The 26,257-nt window shown below is 54.7% G+C and overlaps 1 protein-coding gene across 3 annotated transcripts in view; it reads right to left on the bottom strand.

Moving 5' to 3' along the window:
* PTPRE (protein tyrosine phosphatase receptor type E) overlaps nucleotides 1-20,740 on the bottom strand; it is a 124,055-nt gene extending 103,315 nt beyond the window's left edge. The window contains exon 1 of one of the 3 annotated variants that reach the window (XM_058671024.1): nucleotides 20,606-20,740. The gene's annotated coding sequence lies outside the window, so the exon portion shown is untranslated. Of the gene's footprint in view, nucleotides 1-9,032; nucleotides 9,144-20,239; nucleotides 20,480-20,605 lie in introns of those variants that run through there. The other 2 variants (XM_058671021.1, XM_058671020.1) reach the window with 2 other exon arrangements.
* Between the last annotated feature and the right edge of the window lie 5,517 nt (nucleotides 20,741-26,257).

The following is a 26,257-nucleotide window of genomic DNA, read 5'->3' as shown; positions in this document are numbered from 1 at the left end:
TCAGGCCCAGCTGCGTCCTGCAGGTGAAGACAGGGACGTCTCCGGGCCTTGGGGACAGGGCTCCCAAGAGATGAAGCTGCCACCTGCCATGCCACATTCCACACTGGAGTGCCAGCTGCCATCCTGGCCCCCAGCTGAGGCACCTGGGAAAGCGGTGGACCACAGCCCAAGCACCTGAGCTCCTGCCACCCAGCGCGAGACCCAGTCCAGGTGTCGTCGACACTTAAATAAATAGTTTATAAGACTCCTTAGAAGCCCAGGCAGAGGGGCTGGGAGGAGGCAGTTTAAGGGACAAGGCCTAGCCCCACCACCCAGAGGGTGGCACCATTCGTCCTGCACCCCCAGCCATGCTCCCGTGGGAAACACAGACACAGATGGGAACATGCTGACGAGAGGGCTTGTGGGTGCTGCAGGTGCATACAGAGGCAGGCCGCTGAGGCATGGGGAGGGGACTGTGATTCCAAACATCCAGCTAAGGAGGGAGGGAGGCCCTTGGCAGTACTGCTCCAGGCACTCGACTCCCGCCCCTGCAAGAAGTCGCCCTGTCTTTTCACCTGTGCCAAGCACCTAGCACAGCAGTTAGCATCGGGCCCGCGGTTTGGTGCAGGAAGAGAAGGTGCCTCACTCTCCATGCCCAGCGTCTGAACAGCACAGCGGCTAGGGGAATGGCTGACTCCTCCTTCCACACAAACAGGAGCATGGGTGCCAGACTGAGGTCTGACTTTCTGACTTCCGGCAGCTCTGGGCTCCCTCTCCAGCTGGCATGAGCAGCAGAGCCCGAAGGCCAGCACTGGCAGAGCCCGTGGTCCCCAGGAATGGACCTACGCTGGGGAGGGGCGCAGCACCCTCCTCGGAGAAGGACGGACTGCAAAGCCCGTCTCAGAAGCAAGGACGTGACTCTTCCTAAGAACATGCTGTCTTTATACATTCAGCCTCCTCTCCGTGTAACAACGCTCACACTCACGCCAGCCACACGAAGCCACAGCACGCACCCAGGAGGTGGGAAGCCACTGTGGGCATGACAGTGCTTACACTCTGGGGGACCTTGGTCACAGGTTAAGAACAATGGACGGTTGAATTTGGCTCCGCTTTCATTTTCCAAATTGTTCTCTGAAAAATTCTGCAGTCCAGAACCTCATCCAGCGGCTCTAGAGGTTCCCAGAGCACTAAAGCTGGATGTGTACCTGCGCCTGTGCATGTATGTGAGGCTGTGTGCAAGCGTGTGCATGCATGCGCATGTGTGAGTGACAAGCACGTGAAGGCAATTTCTCAGCTGTTACTTCATTAAATGCTACAACCAAGACGATTGTTCCCTTCATGGGAGCCCTGATAATGCCTCAGTCGGCAGGGGTGGGTGGAAGATGGAGTGCAGACCCCCTAAGCCCACCATGAAGCATGTTTTTGAATGCCATCTTGTGATTCTAGCCACAAGGGGATTCCTAGGCGACGCAAGGTAAAGCCATTACTGGAAACAGCACAGCAGTTAAATCGGCTGAAGCTCAGCCTGAAAGTGCCAGCATCCCATATGGGAACCAGTTCATGTCCGGCTGCTCCACTTCCCATCCAACTTCCTGCTTGTGGCTTGGCAGAGCAGCAGAGGATGACCCAAAACCTTGGGCCCCTGCACCCACGTGGGAGACCTGAGAGAAGCCCTGGCTCCTGGCTTCACCTGGACCAGCCTCGGCCATCGTAACCATCTGGGGGCAAGAACCAGCAGCTGGAAGATCTTTCTCTCTGTATCTCTTTCTCCTTGTAAATATGCCTTTCCAATAAAAATTAATGAATCTTTAAAAAAGCCATCGCCAGGGCATGCATCTGTTGAACATCATGATCCTTCCTGAAGCTACCTGGGCACAGCATTCCCATCTACAAGTCCAGAAATGCAATGTTTCAGGGAGCGGAAAATCATCTTACTTTAGCAAATGAGTATTCCTAACGATAAGTGCAAGCATGTCAACACCACGGAACGATCATGGCACATATTGTCTCCAAGACAGAAACAAACTCCACTTCTGCAGGCAGTCCCTCGGGAGACCCTCGCAGTCCGCCCTTTCCTATTTACATGCACGGTGGGGGAGAGTCGGCCGCAGGCTCACAGGGACCCTCAAGGTTTGCAACCTCTGACTGCACTGTCCAGCACCCCAGGTAGTGCTGGGTTGGGACTCTGCAGAGGGTCTGAGGTTTGCTGCTGAGGCAAATGGATGCAAGACTAATTAGTCAGGAGGGCCCAGGAGCAGATGAGAGCCAGCTGGGCCTGGGAGAAGAGACAGAAGCAGGTCAGAGAGAAAGAGGGTCGCAGGACAGGGGCTCTGCTCACATGGAGATGATGGAGGTGTAGGCCACCAGCAAACCGTGGGGACTGCCCTCCAGGGACAGCAGCAGGGAGGGCGGCTTCAGTCCTCCGACCCTGTGGAACTGTCGGAGGGGATGCATCCCAGAGCCTCTGAAGGGACATGCAGTCATGGGAGCTGTGGACCGCACAGCAGCCAGCCAGGCGAGCCACACCTACCTGGGCTCTGATCCATGCATTCGGTGGGACACAGCACTGTCCCCAGCCACCATGGTGGACATTTGCCACAGCAGCTGCTGGAATCAGAGCAGGGTGAGCACACACATGCACAGATGAGCCAGCACCCCCATCCCAGCCCTGTTCTCCCATTTTCCCATGGGAGAACAGATAAGCAGATGCCCTAACACCGAAGCTGGGACCATAGGCCTACAGGAGACGGATGGAACTCAAGGAAGCCTAGAGGGGCACGCCCAGCGGCCAAGAGGGCCACATCGCGCATCACAGTGCTTGGGTGGAATCCCAACTTTCCTGCAGACAGACCTGGCAGGCAGCAGTGACAGCCAGAGGGACTGGGCTCCTGACACCCCTGAGGCTCCCGGCTCTGCCTCAGCTCCGTGCCGGCCACTGCAGGTGTCTGGGGAGTGGCGCTACAGAAGGGAGCTTTCTCTGTGTCTCTGCCTCTCAAATAAGTTTCTAAAACTTTTATTTTGGTGCAAAATATATTTTGAAACCCATGGAGAATTTCTGTCTCTGTAATATTCATTTTGCAGGAACTTTCCAAACATCTCTCATCTTCGCATTTTGAAAAGTTCACGTCTCTTAATTCCATTTTCCACAAGGCTTTTCCAAGATATGAAATGAGCCAGCCAGCACTTCCTCATGGTCTCTCCCGTCACCCATTTTGCCTGATGCGTCTTCACTTACTGGGAGGCCACACACAGCTCCAGAGTAACAGTCTCTCTCTTCACCTCTGACTTCCCACCTGACACACATCTGTACATGTTTGGGCACAATCTACCAGGCACAATACTGAGGGAAGTACTTCTCTAACGCCCACTCTAATGGCACTGTGCTTCCCCAGGGGCCACTCATCTATGATTTATATATGGCATTTCATTTTCAGCTTCATTTGTTTTTGAAGAGGACAAATAGGATTTTGGTTACGGTAAAATAAGATAGCCAACCTGTGTGCTTTCTACCCCCTCAGAGAGCTGTGTACAGAATCAGCATGTCCATTACAGATCATCACCTTGCCTCCACTGAAGATGACACTGAAATTTGACTCAAAGACTCGGTTATAACTTAGCTGCCCGCTTGAAAGGCTGAACAAAAGAAACCACAGCAGACTGATCAAAAGCATCATTGCCAGCAGGTGAGTGCACACTCGGAGGCTGCGACGAGAAGCAAGAGATCAAAGCCAAAACACGCCAACTCCACAGCCCGGTGAGCCAGCACCAGCGATGACAACTGCTCTGCTCTCTGCAGGGAGGACGAGCGCCTCGCTACGAGGTGCCCATGGCCGCTTCTCTGCGACACGTGAGTTTGCATTTTTCCCACCATAATGCTGGGATCCCGTGCCCTTAGGTAAAGAAGCTGCAGTTCCCCAAATGGGTTCAGATGAGACGCCTTCTCACACACGGCACAGGAAGCAGAGGGGTGCCGCACCTGAGGGGTGCCGCACCTGAGGGGTGCCGCACCTGAGGGGCACTCCAACAGCCCCTTCTGTACACACCCAGCAGAACGGAAGCACGACCCAGGCTGGTGTCCCTGACCACGCGCAGGCTACTGTGCGGCAGCTTAAGGCAGACTCGGTTCAGGAAGACGCAGTAGCACGAGGGGCACAGAAAAGTTACAGCAGGCATGATTGTCCAGCGTTGTAATCCTTCCGGGGACATGGGTCCCCCTGGCCACCCGGGGAGGCTGCTGTCAGAGTACTGTTATGCAGAATGAAAAACCCAGTGGTTTTGAAAACGCAAGAGATCGAAGCCGACTTGCCGCTGGGGACAAGCCACCAGCAAATAAGCACACTAGGAAATTGCAAATGCAAACTGCAAAGGGCACTTCTGGTCACCTGCAGGAATGGCCGGAGTGAAGAAAGGGAAACGAGACAGCAGGTGCTAAGTGTGCAGAGACAGCAACAAGCAGAAAGCAGACAGCTGTCTGCTGTACAAGAGTCCAGAAGCTTCTTTTTTATAAAGGATTTACTTTTTATTTATTTATTTTAAAGATTTATTTACTTTTATTGCAAAGTCAGATATATAGAGCGGAAGAGAGACAGAGAGGAAGATCTTACATGCAATGAATCACTCCCCAAGTGACCGCAACAGCTGGTGCCGAGCTGATCCGAAGCCAGGAGCCAGGAACCTCCTCCAGGTCTCCCACATGGGTGCAGGGTCCCAAGGCCCTGGGCCATCTCCAACTACTTTCCCAGGCCACAAGCAGGGAGCAGGATGCGAAGTGGAACTGCCGGGATTAGAACCGGCGCCCATATGGGATCCCGGTGCATTTAAGGCGAGGACTTTAGCCGTTAGGCCACCACGCCAGGCCCTGTTTATTTTTTTAAATTTACTTGAAAGGCAGAGTTCAAAGAGAGAAGAAGAGATAGAATCCTCCATCCTCTGGTTCATTCCTCCAATGGGGCTGGACCAGGCCAAAGGCTGGAGCCCAGAGCTTCTCCAGGTCTCCCATGTGGGTACAGGGTCCCGAGCACTTGGGCCGTCTTCCCCTGCTTTCCCAGGTGCATTAGCAGGGAGCCAAATAAGAAGTGAAATGGCTGGGACTTGCACTGGCAACCGTATGGGATGCCAGCACTGCAGGTGGAGGCTTACTCCGCAAGCCACAACACCATTCCCTAGAAGTTTCTCACAGTTCACCTGGCTTAATGTGTGCTATAGCAATGCCATCCGACGTACTTACTCAGAGCAAATGAAAGCCTACATTGACATAACCATTGATGTCACGGCCATCCTGTTCACTGAACACCCCAACTTTCAAACACAAATGTCTCCAATCTGAGGAGTGGATAAGCACATGATGGCACAGCCATCCACGGTACTCAGCAATGAAACGGAACAAATGACTGATCCACAGGAAACAGGCTAAGCCATGAGCTCAGGGACAGAAGCGAGACTGCGGATAGAGGCTCAGATTGCGAGGGTGCCGTAGGAGGCTGGCTGCCTGGGCTGGGGGGAGGCGGGTAAAGCCACCGTGGAGGGGATGTCACAGACTTAGACCAAAGGAGAGACTTACAGATGGAAAGGTAGAGGTTAACACACACTGAAGGCACTGAGGGAGCTGCAGAGCTGCAGAGGGCAGTCCTAGGGACGGTGTGCCGCCCGCTTCCCTGCGTCTGCGTTATGGGCACTCTGGACGCTGCCCGCAGCCTCTCGCAAGACCCCAGGGTACGAGCGCGCGCTAGAGAGACTTCCTGTGTTCTGTGGTTCCCTGCACCTGCTCAAGGCGAGCCTGCCACAGCCCACAGCTCCTAGCTCATTTGCTTGCCTGGAGTGCATTGGGACATATGTTCCACAGAATCTTCTGGAAAAGGCATACTCCATTAATCTTGAAGTCATGGTCAGATCTTTGCGTCCCCAGCATCTGGTCACGAATTTTTTATTTTAAGGGATGTATCTATCTTCACTAATCTTAAAAATAATGATACTAATCTAGTTAACCTACTTGTCGTGCAACTCCCACTTCTAGGTAATTTACTTAAAATTCCTTATTGCACTAAAATTAAGGATGCATGTGATATTTTGATGTGTAAAAGGATTTATATGCTTATTATTTACACACACATATCACGGAAGAAATTAGCCTGAAAAATTACAGTTGACAGAATCTAATTATACACGCAACCATGAATGCCTCCTAATTTTATTTCATAATGCATGTTAAACTCCCTTTCCCGCGCACAATGTCTTCCCACTGTTCTTGAAATGTAGACCGGCCCAGGGTTTAATTGTGCTCTGAAGAGGAATGGCTCCAGGGAGTAGGAGTCACAAAGCAGGAGTGACGCAAAGCGACCCAGACACACAAGTCTCTCCCGGCAAGCTCCACCCTGAGCAGACCTGCCATTCAGCAGAGCTGATCTCCCACCAAGCAAGCTGACTTGCTCCAGCATTAACTTCTGACACAGCTTCAGCACTTTGTTCAGCTATAAAATTTAGGATGAGAGAAAGAAGACATGAAACAGAACACAAGATTTTTTCCCCCAAAATGTAAATCATCAAGACAGCCATCATCAACCAAACAGCATGCAGCACTTTGAAGGCAGGTGGGCACTCCAAGTGCGCCCATCTGCCTGTGGACCCTGGCGGGGGTCTGTTCGGAACTCCGGCCCCAGCGGAGAGGGGTTCAGGGTCATAGACAGGTGTGTGGTCCATGCAGAACACCAGATCTGTCATTTCACCGCCAGAAGGTGAGCGCCAGAAGACTGGAAAACCCGGGGCAGGGGTCAACACTGAGCAAGGACCACGCAGACGGTTAGAGGCTGCTCAAGAACTGCTGTGTCTGGGGAGTGTTCTAGTCCCTTCCTGTTCAGGAATTCCAAGCTCAAAGGAAACAGACACATGCCAGTCGATTTACTGGGAGCTGGGCCAGGCGAGGAGCAGGGTACCGAGATGACAGCATATACAAGGCGGCAACCCCTGGGAGGCGGCTGTTGTCGCTGAAGTGAGGGAGTCGTGGAGAAGGTGCGTTCAGGTGCGGCGCGGGACGGGCTGGACAAGCATGTGAGAAGCAGTGGGCAAGGACGCTGGAAGCTTGCAAACTGCCCCCAGTCGAGCGTCCTGGAAGTTTTGCTGATTAGAAATCTAAATACATCCACGACGCCGTGGACGAATCCTAAGCAAAGTGAGCCATCATACCAAGGAAATCCGTATTTTCTCTGACAGTTTCAAAGTATGCATCAGTTTTCTCAAAAAAAGGGGGCGCTTTCTGGGCTTTACATCTAAACACAGCATAAAACATGAAGAGAGACACTGAAGAGGAATAAATCCATAACATTGTGATAACGCATAACAATGAACAATCCTTCAAGAGGCACCATGTAAATAAAAATGCAACCCATTCAGCAAGTTAAGCTGCTGCCTGCAGTGTGGCATTCCATATTTGTGCCACTTCGGTCCTGGCCACCCTGGTGCTGATCCAGTTCTCTGCTAATGACCTGGGAAAAGCAACAGAAGATGGCCCAAGTCCTTGGGCCCCTGTTACCCGTATGGGAAATCCAACTGGAGTTATGGGTTCCTGGTTACAGCTGGACCAGCCCAGATCTCCCTCCCTCCCTGTATGCCTTTCAAATAAATACATAAATAACAAGTGCAATCCACTCGGTAAAACAATGCACTTCACGCCCCACCCTCCCTGAAACCCGGGTCCTGAGTGTTGTGATGTCAAGGACTGGAAGTCAGAGCCTGACCTCACGGAGGGCGGTACACAGAGAGCAGCCAAGACCCCAGACGGGCTCCCTGCAGCTGCTCCCCTGCACCGGCATGTGCAAGGTGCCCCAGCGGGTGAGCAGGGAGCCCAGCCTTACTCCCCCAGCTCTGTCGCCCTCTTCCCACGCTGCCAGGGACAGCTAATTTTATTTCTCCCCATGGGCTGGCATTTTACGCACATCAAAATTCAGAAAGCTCGGCCACACTCAGGAAACCCGTTTTGCCCTCCTGTACTCTTGGCAGGGGGGACCTTCTGCAGTGCCTCTGGCCTCAGACTCCAGGATTTAACAACTTTGTTTCTCTGAAAATACAGAGAATCTCTGAAAATACAAGTCACTCCCTCTTCCGGGGTGAGCCAGCAGCACGGCACCTGTGTGTGCAGGTGCTGGAGGAAGAAGCAGTTGGAATAGACTCACTATTAAAGCGAGAACTACCCTACAGGTCTGTCTGTCTCCAGGAAGGTGTGTGAAAGGCTGAGCCCAGGGCGGAGTTGGCAGTGCACCTGCTGTCCTCCTGGTCTCTCCACTGAAGAACAGAGCACTTCCCCTCCTCCCTCTGTTTGCTCTCAGCGGCCTTCCAGCTTGGCACCGGCTCCCAGTCGGCCTTTTCACCTGCTGGCCCTCCTGTCTCCGGGGACCCCAGGACTCTCTGGGACACACAGAACCAGTCGCTAGATGCAGCAAAGCAGTCGGTCCCTCTCCAAGCTTAGCTTACCAGGCCCAGTCCCATCTCTTGTCCCTGCGCTCCAGGAAAAGTGAAAGCAATGTTAGGAAACAGCAGGTGAGGCACCTTACAGAAGAAAACCCCCACATTCTCCAGCTGCGACTTGCCACAGGTGCCAACCTGCAATGCCTCCCTGCTCCTTCACAGGTTCAAGTTTTTAGCTCCTAAATACACTTGCACAAAGACAGCCTGGCAAGGTGAGAAAACGTAGACAGGAGCTTTTCAAAAACTCTCACACCGCGGGCTTCCTTGCTGAAGACAGCCAGCTCCAGCCGAGACAGGAAAGGGAGAGCAATTCACTGTTTTCTTCACCGGCAGGAGGCAATGTTATCTGCAAAGTGATCACACTTTCTCCCTAGGAGAGAAAGAGGAAACCTGGGTGTTCGCCATTCTGCAATAAGCAGAATCTTTAGCAACTGGTGGAAAGGATTAGCTAGGGATTTCTAAGATATAAAGCTTAGCCCATGCTTCCACAGCTTCATTCAGAGGAACATAACTTTTCAGGAATGTATTGTCGAGACGAGCGTGTCACAGGAGTAATACTCGCACACTCCCTGCAGCCACCTCTGCACACCCCTCACCTGTGCCGTGGGAGGAGCACCATCTCCCCACGCAGGACACACCTGTGCCCTGCTCTCAGGTTTGGCCTCAGTCCTACCCGAGACTTGGACCCGTGAGAGTGCCACCCGGATCCATTGCAGAGGCGCCATGGAGGAGGTCCGCCAGCAGCCAGGCAGCACCCCCTTTACAGTGCCACATGGATCCAGGGACACACTGGGACCATCTGCAAAGGCACAGCGGCAGAGGTTCATGGGCAGCAGGGCCCAGCAGCTCCATAGCCAAGGGAGACAGACCACATCCTCAGTGAAAGCCCCCACGGCCCAGCCCTAACTGTGGGCTCAGGCTGCTTCGACTTCTACTCCCTATATTCTGAGCCTGCTGTGCAGCCGCAGGCTGGATCTGCGGACTACCCGACAGCCCCGTACCTGCCAAGCTCCTTTCCTAGCTAGATTAACCACCGGAGGTAGGTTCATGGGGCAGGTTGTTGTTGGTGGTGGGTGGAGCTATAGCTGATACGCCTGCGATAATCCAGGAATGGAGATCCCTCCTGATAGGCGCTCCTAGGAAAAGGTCGGCTGCATCTCCCTGCAGGAACAGGGCCAACTTGTGTAATTAGATCACAAGAGGGACCTCTACGGCCAGGACCCCGCTTTCTCGGAGATCACTCTCGGGGAGGGGGGAGCGCTCTGTGAGGTCCTCAGGACATTTGAAAGTGCCATGTGTGAGTCCTCTTGGCCACAGCACCTTGGAGCAGAGCCATCAGCCCCAATTCTCCCAGTGTGCTGCCTTCAAACAGGTGAGGAGGGTGGGAAGGGCCAGCCTCATTCTGGAGCTGCCCTGGCCCAGCTTGCCCTGCCTGTCCCTTCTGCGGCTGGACAGGAGCGCTCAGAAGGATACACCAGAGTGCCAAGTCATGTGGCCTGTGTCCATTTTCCCACGTTCTGTATCCCAGTGGAACTTTCTCAAACACGCTGTGCTGCTCAACCATGGAGACCTCTATTACCTAGCACACCAAAACCCCCATAAGTATAGCTAGGAATGGTGGGTGTAGGGAAACACAGCTACCAAAAAATCCCATCTGCCTGGCTAGGGGTCTTAGAAACACCTGGCCCACCTCCACCCGTGCCCCTGGATGAACGCAACAAGCCATGAGCCCATCACCTGTGCCCATTTGCAGCACCAACTCTCTCTTTACAAGAACACCTGGGAGCCTGGTGTGATAGCCTAGTGGCTAAAGTCTTCAGCAAGCCAACTTGGGAAGGGGATCCGTTTCCTTCGGATCAGCTCAGCTCTGGCCACTGTGGCCATTTGGGAGTGTACCAGTGGACAGCAGATCTTTCTCCCGGTCTTTCCTTCTCTCTGTAAATCTGACTTTCCAATTAAAAAAAAAAAAAAAGGAACGCCTGGGAGTCCGTGATCCCATGGCTGCCCCTTTAATTTGCTCAGACCCTGGGTTTCCCACAGACACCTCCCACCGTGGTTAATTTCATTTACAGGCCTCTCCACACGGCATTCGCCATGCACTTGTCACGGATATCTGGCGGCTGAAGCCCAGGGCGAGGACACGGCCCCTGGAGCCAGTCCAGACCCTGATACCAAGCTCAACCTCACACATCCACTCAGACTGCGCAGGGGCTCAGCTCCGCCAGCAGAGATGGACTGGTGAAGGGAAGGGTAAGGGCGATGCTAGCCCCAGCTTCCAGAGCCTTCTGAGACCCTTGCAAAGAGACCCCCAGGAGTCCAATGTATAAGATTCAGGCCTGGCAAGGGAGAAAGACTGTGTCTTCAACACTGGGGTACACTGACACAGTGCTTCTGAAAGCAAAGCTTCTGGGGGACTCCCAGCACCAGGTCCCCACAATTTCCAAACCGGCAGGCCCCTCACTCAACTGCTCCTGCGTGTCTAGCGTCTCAGCGCTCGGCCCCAATCCCTGGGGCCCGATTCAAGGAGTCCCAGACCACGCCCGGGTGCTCTGCCCAGAGGGGCAGTACCCTGTTCCGAGGAGGCTGTGCCCAGTCCTCCTCGCGTCATGGAACCACCAGAGAGTCTCTGAGACCGGCTGCATTCTTCGGTCGAGCCCACCTGTTACTCATTGCCAAAGCATGGCACGCCAGCCTTGGAGCCAAGTCAAGTGCCAGCTCTGGAGCCTCTGCCCAGGGCAAGAAGAGTATAGAGCCTGGGAAAGCTGTCAGAGGCGCAAGGCCGACAGTCACTGCTGCCCCTGGGTGGCCACAGTGCCACCTCGTCACCCTCTGGGTCCGGCTTGCAGGAGAGGGAGCTCAGTTGGGCCTGGTGTTCGAGTTGACGGTGAGGGCAGCAGGGGTGGAGAGAGCAGCCGGGAGACACGCCACAAGCCTAGCAGGCCACTGCCCACCTGGGCCAGAAGCCCCAGCTCCCTCAGAGCGGTGGGAGCCGGGAGCAGGGCACCAGGGCACATGCCCTCGGCAAGCTCAGGGCAGCTCTGTAAATGGCTTCCAGGGCTTCAAGGGGCAAGGACAGGGCAACGGCCTGGGCCACCGGCCAGCGATCTGTGTGCATGGGGGGTGGCCCAAGCCTGGCCATCAGAGCTACGCAGACTCACTGCTGGGTCAGCCTGGATCCACCTACGGGTGACTATGTAGGGCGGACCGGACATGAAGCTACTGGGGGCATCGTGCGACAGAGTACGCCAGCAATGGTGACAGGAGGGCAGAGCCTTGGGAGCAACATCTGGCCTCTGGTTCCAGCTACTCCTGCACCTTCACGCCCACAAGCTGGCAAGGCTTCTGATGCACTTGAGTGAACCTGAGTCATGGCTTCGTCTCCTACATCCCTCAGATCCCTGAGTAACAACGAGGCCCAGGAGCCCCACGCTTGAGGAGACCACACACACCCGAGGTGAGGTGCCCTGGAGAGAGAAGGTTAGCTCTTGGTGTGGGTGCCAGCCTTCCTGCAATTGGGACTTTGGAGGACTACAGCTAAGTCCTGGGCTGGCAGCCTTCCTCTGCCTCACCAGCCCCAGCAGCAGCAGCCAGGGCCGGAGGAGCCGACACAGGGACAGCCACTAACAGCCAGTCACACCCACAGCTCTCTGGGAAGCCGCACCCTGGCTTGGCGTGGGGAGCAAGGTGAGGGTCCCACTGGCCCCAAGGAACAGGGAGCCAGAGCTGGGAGGCGGGCCCCTTCCCAGGCTGCCCGAGGCTCCCCAGCTCCGGCCTCAAAACGTCTTGGGTCCTTTAGTGAGGGTCCTGAGCCCAGGGGAACCAGGCAGCACCCCCCACCCTGCCCTGGCCCAGCACACTTTCTCATCATCAACTAAGCCCGCTCAAAAACGGCACCTCACTGCCACCCCTCTCCCTCCAGCCGCACCTGGGGCAGGGACCTGGGGAACACACCACACTCTCCACCTGGCAGACTGGCACACTTTGGTTTCTCAAGTGCCATCAGCGGAAGCACAGCCAGTGGCTGCAGCATCTACCCTGCCGCTCACAAGTAAACTGGAACAAACAGAACTCTACGGCTGAGCGTTTTTATGAAGGACTGACATCACCAACTTCTGTCCATCCATTTGGGTTGTGCATTTGAACCCAACACACAATAAGTCACCTGGTAAACAGAAGCACGCAGGGCCCAAGACAGGCACCCTTGCTGCAGCCTTCTCCAAGGCCTCCTACAAGCAGTCTGTGGGACCGGCTGGGCCCAGCACACCACAGCGGGAAGCAGCGGTGGCCCAGCAGCTTCGCACCTACAGACCGGGTGGGGCCGGAATGCATTTCCGCCTAAAGAAACAGCAGGGGAGCTTCCATCTTCAGCAAGCAGGCTGGGGGAGGGGCTCTGTTTCCTGAGGCTGGGAGGGAGGGCAGAGGGCTGGAGGGCCGACTGCAGCCGGAGCAGTGGGGGATCAGGGGAAGCTGAGAGCGCAGTCCCGGCTTTCCTGTCCACAGTCCATGGAGAGGACACCTGGGAAGAAGGGAGGCGCTGTCCACCAGGCCCAGAGCACCTCGGGGGAAACGGCAGGCCCTGATGAAAACACGGGGGCGCTTGAGGAAGTTGGTGAGGAAGTCAAAAGATAAGTTGATTTTAGTGTCCAAAGTTTCACAGGACCTTTTCATAACAGGCCTGCCCCGGAAGTGACCTGAAACAGATACAAAGGATGGCTCTCCTGTCTGGGTTTTTAGTCTGACCATAACACCATCAAGTCTCAGCAGGCAGAGGCCGAACCGTGTGCTAGGTCCCAGGCACTGGGGAAGCCTAGGAAATGAACTTGGAATGCAGCGGGTGGTTGCCATGGCCTCTGACTTCCTGCTTTGGAGGATGCCGGAGAGGCCAGTATGCCGTTCCTCCCACCTGGACAGAGTCCTGCCCGGGCTCTGCGCAGTCCAAGGCCCCTCCCCAGGGGCCCTCCCGGCTGTTACTCACTGTGTCTCCTCCACCTTCCCTGGACTCTGCCCAGTGGCCACAGCCAGAATGGTGAAGGGGCTGGTTCCAGGCTGCTGGCACGGCTCACGCGTGCAGGCCCTCCCCACAGTGCCATGTCTACCTCTTCAATAGGTCTCATTGCTTCACCCAGATCTTCTCCTTTTTAAACACATTTATCACGCGATGCGCTAAGCTGACCTGAGGTTTTGGCGGCTATCAGGGAGGGACAGCAACTCCCCGGTTGTCGGTGTCACAGACCAGTCCACTGGCTGCGTGACTGGGGCCCCAGAACCGCGTGCACACATGCATTTTTCTGTAGAGTGAGTGCGGGTCTTTCTCAGGAGTTCAGAGCAGGGGAGGGCCTGCCTGTAAACCAGCCAAGGGTCATGGCGCCCTGGACCCAGTTCAGACTCCTCCACAAACCCCAAAGCTTTCCCATCTAACTCTGCTCCACCCTGGGCTTTAAGGTCCCTGCTGACCCCAGGCAGGACCTGCTGCTTCTTAAGAGGCCCTCTCCCTGGAAGCGACAGCTCTGTGTGTCCCCAGACAGAGGGTGTCCACACGGCAGGAATCATGGCTTTGCTGTTCTGATGTTGAGCACGGTGTGTGTATACTGTAGGCACTCAACAGAGCCCGAATGCTTTCTTCCTTCTGGGCAGTCTTATGGACTCAAATACATCTCACCCTGGAGCACCAGAAAAGATCCTTGGAAAGCAAATTGTTGGCAAGCAAGGACTAGGCCAAGCTTGGCACAACATGGGGCACAATTATTAAACTTCTGGCTCTCGGCATTTTTATATTCTACTGGGCTAAAATCAAGACTTTGCTTAAAGGCACATTCAAGTGGACAGACAGATAACATCTCCGATGGGTGACCGAGCTTCAGCTGAGGCTTGCAGAGTTGGCAAAAAGTAATTTATTGAATTACTGATGCGCTTAATAAAGTGCTGCTTCCAGGGGGAGAAGGCTGAGTCACCACAGCCCGAGCCGCCCAGGGCCGGTGGGTTCCTGTTCCAGCTCCGGGTCCTCACCGTTCAGCTGCCCGTGAGGCAAGCGCCAGGGTCAGAGCCAGGAAAGCCGGATGCAGAAAAAGCAAAAAAGCGTCCCTTGACTGAGGAATTCTGCCGCCAAGAAAGCAGGTTTTGACATGACTTGAAACAATGTGGCTGGAAACACAAGTTTCCTTTTGAGTAGCAAGAGTCATCAGGCGAGTAAGTTTCATTTTCACAAACTAAAATACCCAGCCTCCTTGGAAGAACATGTGCGTACTTTCTACTCCAAAGTAACTGCTGGAGACCACACTTGGCTGGCTGGACTGAGTTTCTGCGAATTCCTGAATGTGATGAAAGGACCTCTGGCTTTTCAGTTGTTCCCGCCGACCCCCATCCCTGAGGCTGGCAGCTTCTGCTGCTGCGCTGTGAGCCCGCTGTCTGAATCCCACACGCTCACGTGAGCAGGAGCACCTGTGCTAATGGAATCATCCAGCAAAACTCAGCAGCTACAAGCACCCCTCTCTCTCTTCTCCCTCTCTCACTCTGCCCTCCTGTTTGTGGAACAGTGAGAAAATGCACTGGGGAAAGGAGCGACCAGAAAACAAACACAGCATCTGCCGGAAGTCTGTGCCAAAAGCAGCTCTTCCTGAAATTCACTTGCAGGGCTCCCTGGAATCTGGGGAAGAGGCCGCAGGGTTCCGTAAATGCATCCTCACGAGGGTAGCTTGGGGGCCTCCGCATCTCCAGCCCCCCACTGCTCCAACCCTGTCCTCAGTCCTGACCTTGGGATTGGTGACCAGCACAAGGAAGGTCGAGAGCAGCCCTGTGCGGGGAAAGCTGACAGCAGTGGCCTCAGAGTCCCGTCCCTTGCCCTTCCCTGCACTTGGCACACCAGGAGGAGGGTCAACAGGCTCATTTCCAACAGCAGAATCAAGAGCTCTGTTCCTGACCAGTTCAGACAAACTGCAGCTGCATGGGGTGGCAGCGGGAAGCGGAGGGAGGCCCAAGGGCTGGACATCAAATCCTATAAGTAGGCGTCCACCTTTGAGGCCCGCCTCTTTGAATTAGAGAAGGAAGGGCAGCACTCCCAGCATTTAACAAGCAACCTGCAGGGACTGAACGGCACCTGCCAGGGGCCTGGCGCCCTTGCTGCTGGGTGCACACGGGTACCTGCTGGCTGGGGAGCGAGAGCCACCGCTGCTGACAGCAAGGAGCTCTGTTGAGCAGCCCAACGTGGGACACAACCTGAAGATACCATGTCCCTTTGGCATGAGAGAGAAAACAAAGGTCACTTAAAATATGACACTGGCATCCAGCGACTGTGCGACAGGCGTTTCAGAAATCTCAGCTGAGAAGAGAAACGGGACTAATTTTCTCCCTGGTGCAAAAGCTGGTGAGTAATGTCCAGCTGGAAACGTCTAAATAGACTTGGAGACATTCACAGCCAAAACTTAGGCCTGGGTTGACAGAGTGGAAATGAAGCAGCTTGCCTTGAGGCCAAGGTCACCCTAGCAGGGAAAGACGCCAGAGCCTCAATCATCCCAAGACTAGGGTTCAAGTTCTGGGGTCGCTGGACCCCCAGAGGAGGCACCTGCACCACCATCAAGAGCCCACCACTCTACTTGCTTCACAACCAAGTCAGCCCCCATTATAAAGAGAAGCCAGGCTCCTGCCCGGACCGGAGCTCCAGGGTCCCAGCCCCCACCTAATCCAGGACCCTCCGTGCAAAAACGTGCATAGCCCCCAGGCACGGTGCCTGCTGTGGGAATCAGAGCTCCACAACCTGGTCTGGCGGCTGATCCAGCGGTCTGCAGCTCCAACAAGCCCTCGCTCCTCCACCTCACCCAAAAGCACTGAACCTCTGCGCCCCGGGCATCCTGGCTTCTACCCTGGGCACCCCACAGCAGACTCACACCTGCTGGGGAGCTCAGCACAGCAGTCACTCCTGTGCTGGCCCTTCCACAGGCTGGAGTTCAACACTGCCCACACACAGCCTGGTGGGAACAAGGGGTGGTGTCCACAAAGCCTGCCACTCATGTTTCACTCAACAGACACCCACGTTCAAACCACATGCCTAGAACACTTAAGGTTTTTAGGGAGTTTTTTTTTTTTTTTTTTTTTTTTTTTTAATTCAAAGGTTGTCATGCTCAGAGTGGCATTTATATTCTGGGAGAAAGAAGCCTTCTGAACACTATACACAGAATCCAATTGGATTAAACATTCTTGAATGTATTTGAAATATTTAAGAGTAGATGCCTATTTCATGGGGAAGCCATACCAAAGGCTGCGTTTATTTGCTTTCCTGAGATGCACTGTGAAGAATTTTGATTTCATAAGCGTCGCCAACTCCTTTGAAGAATCTGCGGAGTTGAAAGAAAGAGGTGGACTTGGTGTCTGGCGGTGAGCCGGGCCCTGCGACAGCTCAGTGGCTGCAAACCACATCAGAACTCCCCAGGGGAACACCTGGCCCAGCAGACCTTGGCGGGAGAGATTGGGGAACAGCAGCCAGAAGTGAGAGAAGACAGGTGGCTGGCCCGGTAATCCCCAAACTAGGGGACAACTTCCCCTACCTCCCACACCAGCTAGGGGCTGAGCAACAAATAATGAAACTCCCTTTGCTTCAGGGGAAGCAGATTAAATCCCAAACATCAAGAATAGGATCCAGCCGTCTGTGATGGGAGGTGCAAAAAGCAACAGGAAATTAACACTCCAAAATCAACTTCTGATATGTCAGGGGTCAGCATCTTGACTAATCTAGAACCACAACTCAGGGCAGACACACAGCCAAGCAACAAGGAAAAGCAACAAGTGACCCCAGACGTCGCCATGAACACAGCCAGAGGAGGGTGCGAGCTGGTCCGAGGTGGACTGGGGAAAGTGATGAGGGTGTTTGTGGTCTCTCTCTTTGAAGGCAAAAGCAGTGTGAAGTTCAGAGAGATCTGGGGGCAGCCTGCAGCTTCCTGGCCGTATCTTCTGTTCTAGATGCTGCTCCACACACATTATTCCAGACCTCGCTACTTCTTGGTTGGAGCTGACCTGGGCTCACTGGTGCGGTGTTGCATACCTCATCATCGGCCACTGATACGGGATTCGACAGTGCGAGTTTAAGTACTTGTCCATGGGGCACAGATAAGAGATACCACTGAGATTAAACTATTTAAACACACAAGTCCCATGATCATTCATAAGACTGCTTAGAAGGTCAAGGTCACACCCCTAGGCCCTGACCGCCATCTGGAGGGTGCATGGGAGATGTCCACCTGTCCACTCATTATACGTCTGGACTTGATTCACTTATTGGTCCAAATTTCACTGGTTCCTAACACCACGTGCACAGCACGAGGAGCTTGTTGCTAAGCGCCCTATCATTCCTGTGTGTTACTGCATCCCTCCCCGCAGCCCTGATGACTGCTCCCACTCTAGAGAAAAGTGGAATCATTTAGCCAAGGTCACATCAGATCCAGGATTTGAATCCATTCTTGGATGCAAAGTTCAAGCTCTTGGAGATGCAACCTAAAATCACTCAGTGGAGGAGACAAGCCCTGACCACCTGCTGGATATCCAAATGCAGCCCCCTGAGCACCCTAGGACGGCACAAACAAGCTCTGTGAGTCCAGTGGAAGAGGCATTGCACTTGGGCGTGTAAGGAGGGCTGGAGCTCTGGGCAGGGCTGCTGAAGATGGTGATTAAGGCAAGGACGCTGGCAGTGGAGAAGGAGCAGGCTCCGCATCCTAAGATCTGAGCACAGGTGTCCTTCAGGGAGGCCCGTCCAAGTACCACGTTCCCCAGGAGCCCACAGGCCAAGGGCTGGAGTTAGAACATGGAGTTTCCTTTCTGGTGATAAGCAGGTTGCTCTGTATCTAAGTGGATACATTCATCCCTGCTGCTGCAGTGGAACTTCTGAAAGGGTGGCTCAAGCCCCACAAGTGGCAAGAACATGTACCCTGGCTGCTCCACCTCCACACCTGCCTTCCTGGCACGTCCCCCAGGGCCTCCCGGGGCCAGCTGGACAGATACGTTATCAGGTACATTCAGCTGATGCGTGCACAGCAAGCCTGTGCAACATCCACAGACGCACCGACCGCTGTCTTCTCTCCCTGCATCAAGCACTCTACATGAACATTAAGGCGTGGTTGTCTCCCACCCACACTGAGAGCCACACCAAACACACCAAGGCACCAGGAGCAGCACACATTCGCCCCTGCAAGATTTCACTGCATCACTGTCCATCCATCCATCAACAGGAGCAAGACTGGCTGGCAGGGGCCTGGCTAGACGCTGCAGACCCTGCACTGCCCTATTGGGAATTACCGAGGGCAGAGCCGGGTCTAACCAAGTGATCAGGAACGTGGGAGGAAGTGCAGGGGAGGGAAGGGGGGCACGAGTTTGATTTTGGACATGAGGAATGAGATCCTTTGAAGGTCCAAGGGAAGCAGCCAGCTGGGTGTGAGAACTGCAGCAGAGTGGCCTGGATGACCACAGAGGCCACACCTCTGCCCTGCACAGGGACAAATGCTGACGCTCTAGGCTGGGGAATGGCAGTGGGACAGGCAGGTGGAGGCTGCAGCGTGCCCAGGGGAACAGAAGATGAAAGGGTTGTACCACCCCCACCTTTGTGTCAGCAGCTGCAGCCACCTGCAGGGGTGCTTCTCTGGAGCAGGGGTGGGGGCCGTCAGGAGCCTTCAGGCTCCAGTGGGGGTGAGGGAAATGGAGCTGCTGACCCAAGGAGATGTCCTTCACTTAGGGCTCGTCCATGCACTTGACTGCTTGCCTTTGAGCTCACTCTGTACCTCCACGGGGTCCAGGAAGCATCACACACAAGCAAGGTCTCCCCCGCTAACTTCCCTCAACCCATCAGGCTGAGGGTGGCAAGGGAAGATGTTATTAAACCTGGCACCAACTGGCTCTCTCCAGTGACAAATCAAGCCCTTGGCTCAGCTTGACACCAGACAGCCTGTTGAGTGGGAGCAGCCAGTGGTACAGAGGTCAGGTTCAGGGGCAGGGCTGAGAGCTGCTTCAGATCCTGCTGACTGACTCAAAGCCTTGGCCTCTTGGGCGTCTTCAACACACAATTTGGCTTTGCACTCCGCGAGGGCTAAAAGCCTGTGCTGGGAAACTCCAACCCACCCCAACCCTAACCACTCACAGCTCTGGCCACACCCCACACCGTAAGGTCACCTCAGCCTCCTGCACCTCCATTTCACACCCTCCTTTCGCTTAGTGCCCCCACACACCCCACATACACCCACACACGCACACAGTGTAAACGGCTGCAGGTCCTTCCTGTGCCATCCCCTCCAGGCACTCTGCGTCAAGGGGCACATGGGGTCATCAGCAGAGCTGCCTGGACAGCGATTTCTAGAATGCAGTCCCATCCTTCTTGGCTGTCCTTCAACTTGGCCACAGGGCCCGGACCTGTGACCTGGACAAGGCTCAGATAGAATCACTCGAAACTCATCAATGTCACCATTCTGCAAGTGGCATTGTCTAATCTTTCCAGAAAGGTCTGCCATGCCTGGAAGGAAGTTAGGCCAGTTCTAGCACCTTCTCTGCCAGGCTTGGCTCTTCCTCCCCATCATGGGGGCTCACCGGCATTCCGCACAAGGCTTCAAGGAGCAGAGACTCAGCAAAGCGCTGGGCTCAGCTCCAAGAACTGGGTCCGGTGACCGGACTATCAATGCTGCAGATCAAGAACGCCTCCCACCCCCGCCCCCCAGCAACCTGCTGGGGCCCCCAGCTCACCCAGGGGCCCCTGGGGCACCCTCTTCTGGGAAGGCAGGGTTGGCGCAACTCGAGTCACTTTCCCGACCCCGCGAGCGCGCAGCCCGCAACGCACCCTCCGCAGCCCCTCTCGCACAGTGGCGTCCACATCCGTCGCCTGGTCACCGTCCTCCTCGCACGGTCGCCGCCCGCAGACACTCACGCGCTGCTCCCGTTTACCGAGAAGGAGCCCTAAGGTTCCTACAGTCACCAAGTTGGGCCAGGGACCTCGGGAGGAAAGGTCGCGCGGTCCCCCGCGGCTGGCACCCGGCGCTCCGCGGGGGCGGAGAGACCCGGCTCGGGACCCAGCGCCCTGGCGGCTCCTCCCTCCTGCCGGGGCGGCCCAGGAGCCTGCCGGGGCCTGTCGTGGCCGCCCGGGGCCCAGGGCCACCCGCGGAGGCGCACGGCCCCGCGCCCGTCCCCGCGCGCGCGCGCCGCTCACCTAGGGGGCGCGGGTCCTGTCGCGCCGGCGCGGCGGTTCCACATCTCCCGGGCGCCCCCCGGCCGGCCGCCCGCCGGGGCCTGACTGTCCCCTCCTGGCGCGGACGAGGGCCGTGCGGACGCGCGGAGGCAGCCGGGGCCCGGCGCCGCTCGCCCGCCGCCCGCAGCCGAGCAGGAAATTTGTCGGGCCGGGTCCTGCGCCTCCGGGGCTCGCGCGGGGCTCGGGCTGCACGGCGGGGGCGGGGGCCCCGGCGCTGCGAGGAGCCCGGGCGACGCCTGGTGCCCGGAGCGGGGAGCACACTCGGGTGCCCGCCCCTCCCGGGCTGCCACCCTGCAGAGCGGGGCGGGGCGGGGCCGTGAGGCCTGGGTGCGCCCCTTCCGGGGAGACCCCGGTCCGGCCCCTCCACCTGCGCCCAGGTGTGTTTGGAGCGTGTCAGGTGCGTGGCCAGCCCTGGACATCAGGAGAGAGCGACCTCCTGGAACTGTCTTGAGGGTCTCGCGGAGCCCAGGTCCACGCAGCGCTCCCAGCTCCACCTAGGGTTGGAGAAGTTGGCAGAGGACCATACTCCGGCCACGGCGCCCTCCAAAGGAGGAATGAGGCTGCGGGCCGGTGGCTGTGCGAGACGCTTCGTTCATCACCATGAAAGCAAATCTGGCGAAGTTAAACTCACAGGGAGCCAGGGGAAAAGGCCGGGTCTGCTGCTCCTGCAGACCCAGGCCCAGGAGACTACGGAGACAACTTGGGAGGGACTACAGGCAAGTTGCGGGGACCTCGGGGCTCAGATCAGTCCTTCCCCTGGGCTGAGTGGAGCCTTGACCCTCTGCAGGAGACACTTGTAGGGGCTGTGACCGAGTGGCTAAAAGGAAAGTGGCACACAGGCAGGGCGGCTACCCAATCCAACAAGCCTTGGGCACGAGGTGCCTGTCCTGTAGATCCCAGAGACGGAGCAATGGGCCCCCAGCCATACTGCCTTCTCTGTCCCACTCACACCTATCCCCTGCCACCCCTTCCAGGATGGGGCCTGGCTTCAGGGATAAACAACTCTTTGAGCTTCTCCAGGCTCAGCTCGGTATGGCTGCCTCTCTGCAGGCCTCCAGGTCCCGCCACAACCTTGGACCGGGCTTGGGCTCCTGCTCTGCTCCAGTGTGGTCCCTGCCTGGTCCTGGGTCTTCCAGGTCTGGCCCCCAGCTGGCTCTCAGCGTGTGTTCAGAGCATGCCTCCTCCCTCTCTGATGACTGCATGCTGCCACTCTCCACACATCATATGAGGGATCCAGGCACGCTGAGAGGGCCTGCTGAAAGCTGGGTCACTTCAGCCCCCCTTTTAGGTCTTCATTCAGAATAAGCTGTACCTGCTGGGAGGCTGGGCTGACCCGTCCAACTGTCCCCCGGTCCCACAGACACCTGCTTCAGGCCCCGCCCCTCTCAGTGCTGTAGCAGAACACCCCTCTGCCCTGGGCTCTGCCAGGCTTTGTCTGTTTGCCACCGGAAGATGGGCCCCCATACCCTGAAGCCCCTGCCTCTGCCCCAGCCCAGGTGGGTTTATTTACTTCTTATTTATTTACTCTGACGTCCCCTCTTCTGCCATTCCCAGGGCACTGCCCAGGGCAGCAGAGCAGTGCCTCCCTCCTGAGCGTGCCGGGGCTGGGGTGAGGTCAGGTGGCCCGGGGCTGTGCCCTAGCTTTGGATTATTTATTTTTTTCTGCAGAGCCAGAATTGGGCAGCAGCGTTCAGTCTGCTGCTTGTGAGCAAGATGTGGGCACCGTGGGCGTGGAGAAGAGCAAGCCGTGTCAGACACCTGCTCCTGGAAAGCGAGCAGCCTGGGGGCAGCAGATAGAGGCGGATGGTTCCTCTCCCACGAATGGCCCCTCTGTGGGACCCTGCGACTCAGCTTTGCAGCAACATCCCTCACCTTCTATCCAAACCCACAGGCACACGTCGTCGTCATGCTGAAGTGTGCCAGGGCCGGGCTGGCGTCCTTTACACCAGCCCAGTCCTGCTGCCGTCATCCTAGGCGTCTCACCTGTTGCCACTCCCGACTCCCAGACACCCAGAACAAAGCCTGTGTGAGTCTCTCAGCTTCCTCCGTGCCCGTCTGAGCTCACTGGGATCTTGCCTAAGGGCTGGCTGGCCTGCTGCTCGTGACTCCTGCCTTGCAGCAGGCCACTGAGCACAGCGCCTTTCTTTAACACACTCTTGATGCTGTGTCCTGTGGTTGCCGTGAGAGTGGTGCTAGAGTCTTGTCTTCCATTGCCTTTGAGGTAACTCAGTCATTGCACATGACGTCTGAGGAGCCCAAGAGAGATGTCCGCTAAAATCCAAATGCTGAGGCCGGAAACACTCTCCAGCAGGGGCAAGAAAGGCAGAGCCAGTGTGTGATAAGCACATGGAAACTTGCTTTAAAAAGAGACCCCGTGATATAAAACCACTTGGCTTTGGGAGACAAACAGAGGTCTTGGCGATTGATCAAGGCGTTGGGGTCTACCCAAGAGCAGCACCAGGGTTCCTCCTAGTGTTAGAGAAATAAGTCATGGCGGTGACTGTGACACAGCAGGACAAAGAGCAGCTCTGAGAGATCTAGAACTTTCTATATTTATGTTAGCCAACTTTGGCTCACTCTCGCCCTCTTTAAATTATGCCTGAATATTAGCCGTTATTACGTTGCGGAGCCGTGCAGTGTGCTACTGCTGGTTCCTTTACAATAAGGTCGATTTGAGACGCAGCCTTTATAGCCTCCTTCAGTAATTTGGATGTTTTCTCCTCTTGTCGCTTTAAAATATTCCCCCTATCATTTTTTAAAATAAATTTGATTAAAGTGTGTCTAGATCTGATTTTCTGTCTTTTCTACATATGATTATTGTAGCTTCTTGGTTTAAACTTTAAATTTCCACCTGGGAAATGGCCATAATTGCTTCGAAACTACTTACCTCCGCTTTACTTGTGGGACTCCAACCATATGTATAATATATCTTCTAATATTGTTCCACAGTTCACTTTGGCTTTCCAATTTTAAAAATCTTTTTTCTTGTCTGTGTTTCAATTTGGCTAGTTTCTACTTCTCTGCATTTAAATTTACTAATCTTTTTTTTTTTTCTGCAAGGCTTGATCGTATGTTAAGTTTGTAATGAATTTTTCATGTTAGATACTATTTTATGTGCCACAGAAGTTTCACTTGATTATTATTTTAAAAGCAATTTAAATTTCTCACATGTTTATTCATTGTACTAGTCTTTGCCCTTAAATGCTTGGAGGTATCTATAATAGCACGCTCAGGTTCTTTGCCCACTAAGCAGAGGGGGCAGGGAGAAAGTGCGCCCTTCCATCAGCTGCTTCACTTTCTAGATGTATTCAATGGCTTGGGTTGAGCCAGGGCGGAAGCCGGGAGCTGGCCCCTGCTTCCGGGTCTCCCACACAAGTAGCACAAGCCCTCTGCTTGAGCCGTCACCGCCGCCTCCCAGGGGCTGCGCCAGGGCAAGTCTGGCACCGGGCTGGGACTTGAACTTGGGTACTTTAGCCACAAGGCTAACTCTGCTCCGACTTGTACATCTTGTGTGATTTTCGGTCTGATTATTTCCCTGGGTTCTTAGAAGCCGCTTGTCATCTGTTCTTACTATGAATATCCTTGGGCCTCTAGACCAGTGCAAGCTGTGCTAGGTGTCACCGGAAGCCTCACACCAGAGCTTTGGTTCATCTAAGGTCAGGACTCAGTGAATGCCCAAGGACTTCGCCAAGGTCCCTCATGGCTGGTCCCAGCACGGACAGTGCCTCTGAGAGCCTTGAATGCATGGTTGGTAGTGGCTGGGACTGGGCCAGATTTCCACACTCCAGCCTTATTCTGCTGTGATGTCTGCCTGACCCATGCTGTCCCCACCCCCCGCAGCTGCAAGCCTGGACATCTCCTCCTCTTGGACACAAAGCTGCCTTGTCTGGGCCTTACTGCTCTGTGCTTCCGGAAGCTTCCACAGGCAGAAAGGGGTCTTGGTGTCCTCGTCACCTTCGGCATTTCCTTTCTGTCCTAGATCACAGCTTTCTGCTGACAAAGGGAAAAACAAAACCAATGAACAAATAAACAACTGGTAAAAACTGATAAGCAAAAATGGAAATGAAACCGTCACTTCCTATGATGTCACTTCCACTTCTCTGTATTGTTTTGTGACCAGAGACTGGTTAAGGCAGTAATGGATGGCCTACTTGCTCAGAAGATTAATTTTCATTGTTTTGTGACTGCCTGCAGTCAGCCCTTTCCCCAGGAAAGTGCTCATTTTTTGCCTCTTTAGCACCAAGCAAGCACTAAACAGGGGCTTGGTAGATTGGTTTGTGAATGAATTAATTAATAGCATACATTACATATGTAAGTAGCAGTTCAGGTTATATGTTAACTGGTGTGTGTTATAAAGTCATGTGGCTGTGCTATTTAATGCCAGTCAGCTTATACTTTTTTTTCCCTTAAGTAGGACACACATACAATTCAAAATACCAAAGTGTCAAAAAATAAAGCAGTTTGGGCCCGGCGGCATGGCCTAGCAGCTAAAGTCCTCGCCTTGAACGCCCCGGGATCCCATATGGGCGCCGGTTCTAATCCCGGCAGCTCCACTTTCCATCCAGCTCCCTGCTTGTGGCCTGGGAAAGCAGTCGAGGACGGCCCAATGCATTGAGACCCTGCACCCGCGTGGGAGACCTGGAAGAGGTTTCTGGTTCCCAGCATCGGATTGGCGCAGCACCGGCCCGTTGTGGCTCACTTGGGGAGTGAAACATCAGATGGAAGATCTTGCTCTGTCTCTCCTTCTCTCTGTATATCCGGCCTTCCATTAATAATAAAATCTTTAAAAAAAAAAAAAAAAAAAAAAAAAAAAATAAAGCAGTTCAATTCAGGTAAAGATTTCTTCCTTTTTCTGCAAACAACTAATTTGATCTCTCCTGAGACAAAGTTAGTATCCCTTTCCGCTCCATCTTTCCAGAAGATTCTTAGGCATTTACAAACATAGGTGCACATGAATTTCCTGTTGCGTAAAATGCAACATATGGATAATTTTTTATACTGATATTTATGACAGTACTGTATTTGTTAGCCACTGAAGTCTCTATGAATGCACCAAAACTTATTTGCTGTGTTGCGGTTGGTGTCCACATAGAACATTCCCACCTACTTTCTAATATGAGATGCTATGAGGTATAGCATTGTTCTTGCACAGTGTCACACCATGGGGTTAAATATAGAATTCTTAATCATTGGATTCAGGTCCATAGTGCATCATGTGTATGTCTGCACTGCGTGTATGTACGCACATAGGGGTGCATGTGCGTGTGTGTTGTATGTAAGTGTGTGTGCTTATGTATGTGGATGTGTTTCTATGTGCCCGTGTGTGTGCACATCTGTGCAGGTACATGTGTGAGGTATGTGTACAGTGCATGCGTATATGTGCACCTGTGTGTGTATGTGTGCATACAGTTCCTCAGGAGACATTATCATGTCATCACAGTGGAAGCAGGAAGGCAAGTCACCATCCCAGTCTCAATGGCAAATGTCATTCATGACTTTCCTTCTTAGACATTAGAGTTCGTATCTTGGAAGCGCCATGAAAATGAAACCATCTGGCAAGGTCCGTGAGCTTCTCTGGGTGACCTCCTCTTGCTCACTCAGAAATGACAGAGT

The sequence above is a fragment of the Ochotona princeps genome, chromosome 13 (assembly GCF_030435755.1).
Source record: "Ochotona princeps isolate mOchPri1 chromosome 13, mOchPri1.hap1, whole genome shotgun sequence".
NCBI classification, from domain to species: Eukaryota; Metazoa; Chordata; class Mammalia; order Lagomorpha; family Ochotonidae; genus Ochotona; species Ochotona princeps.
This window is presented reverse-complemented; position numbering and strand designations above follow the sequence as displayed.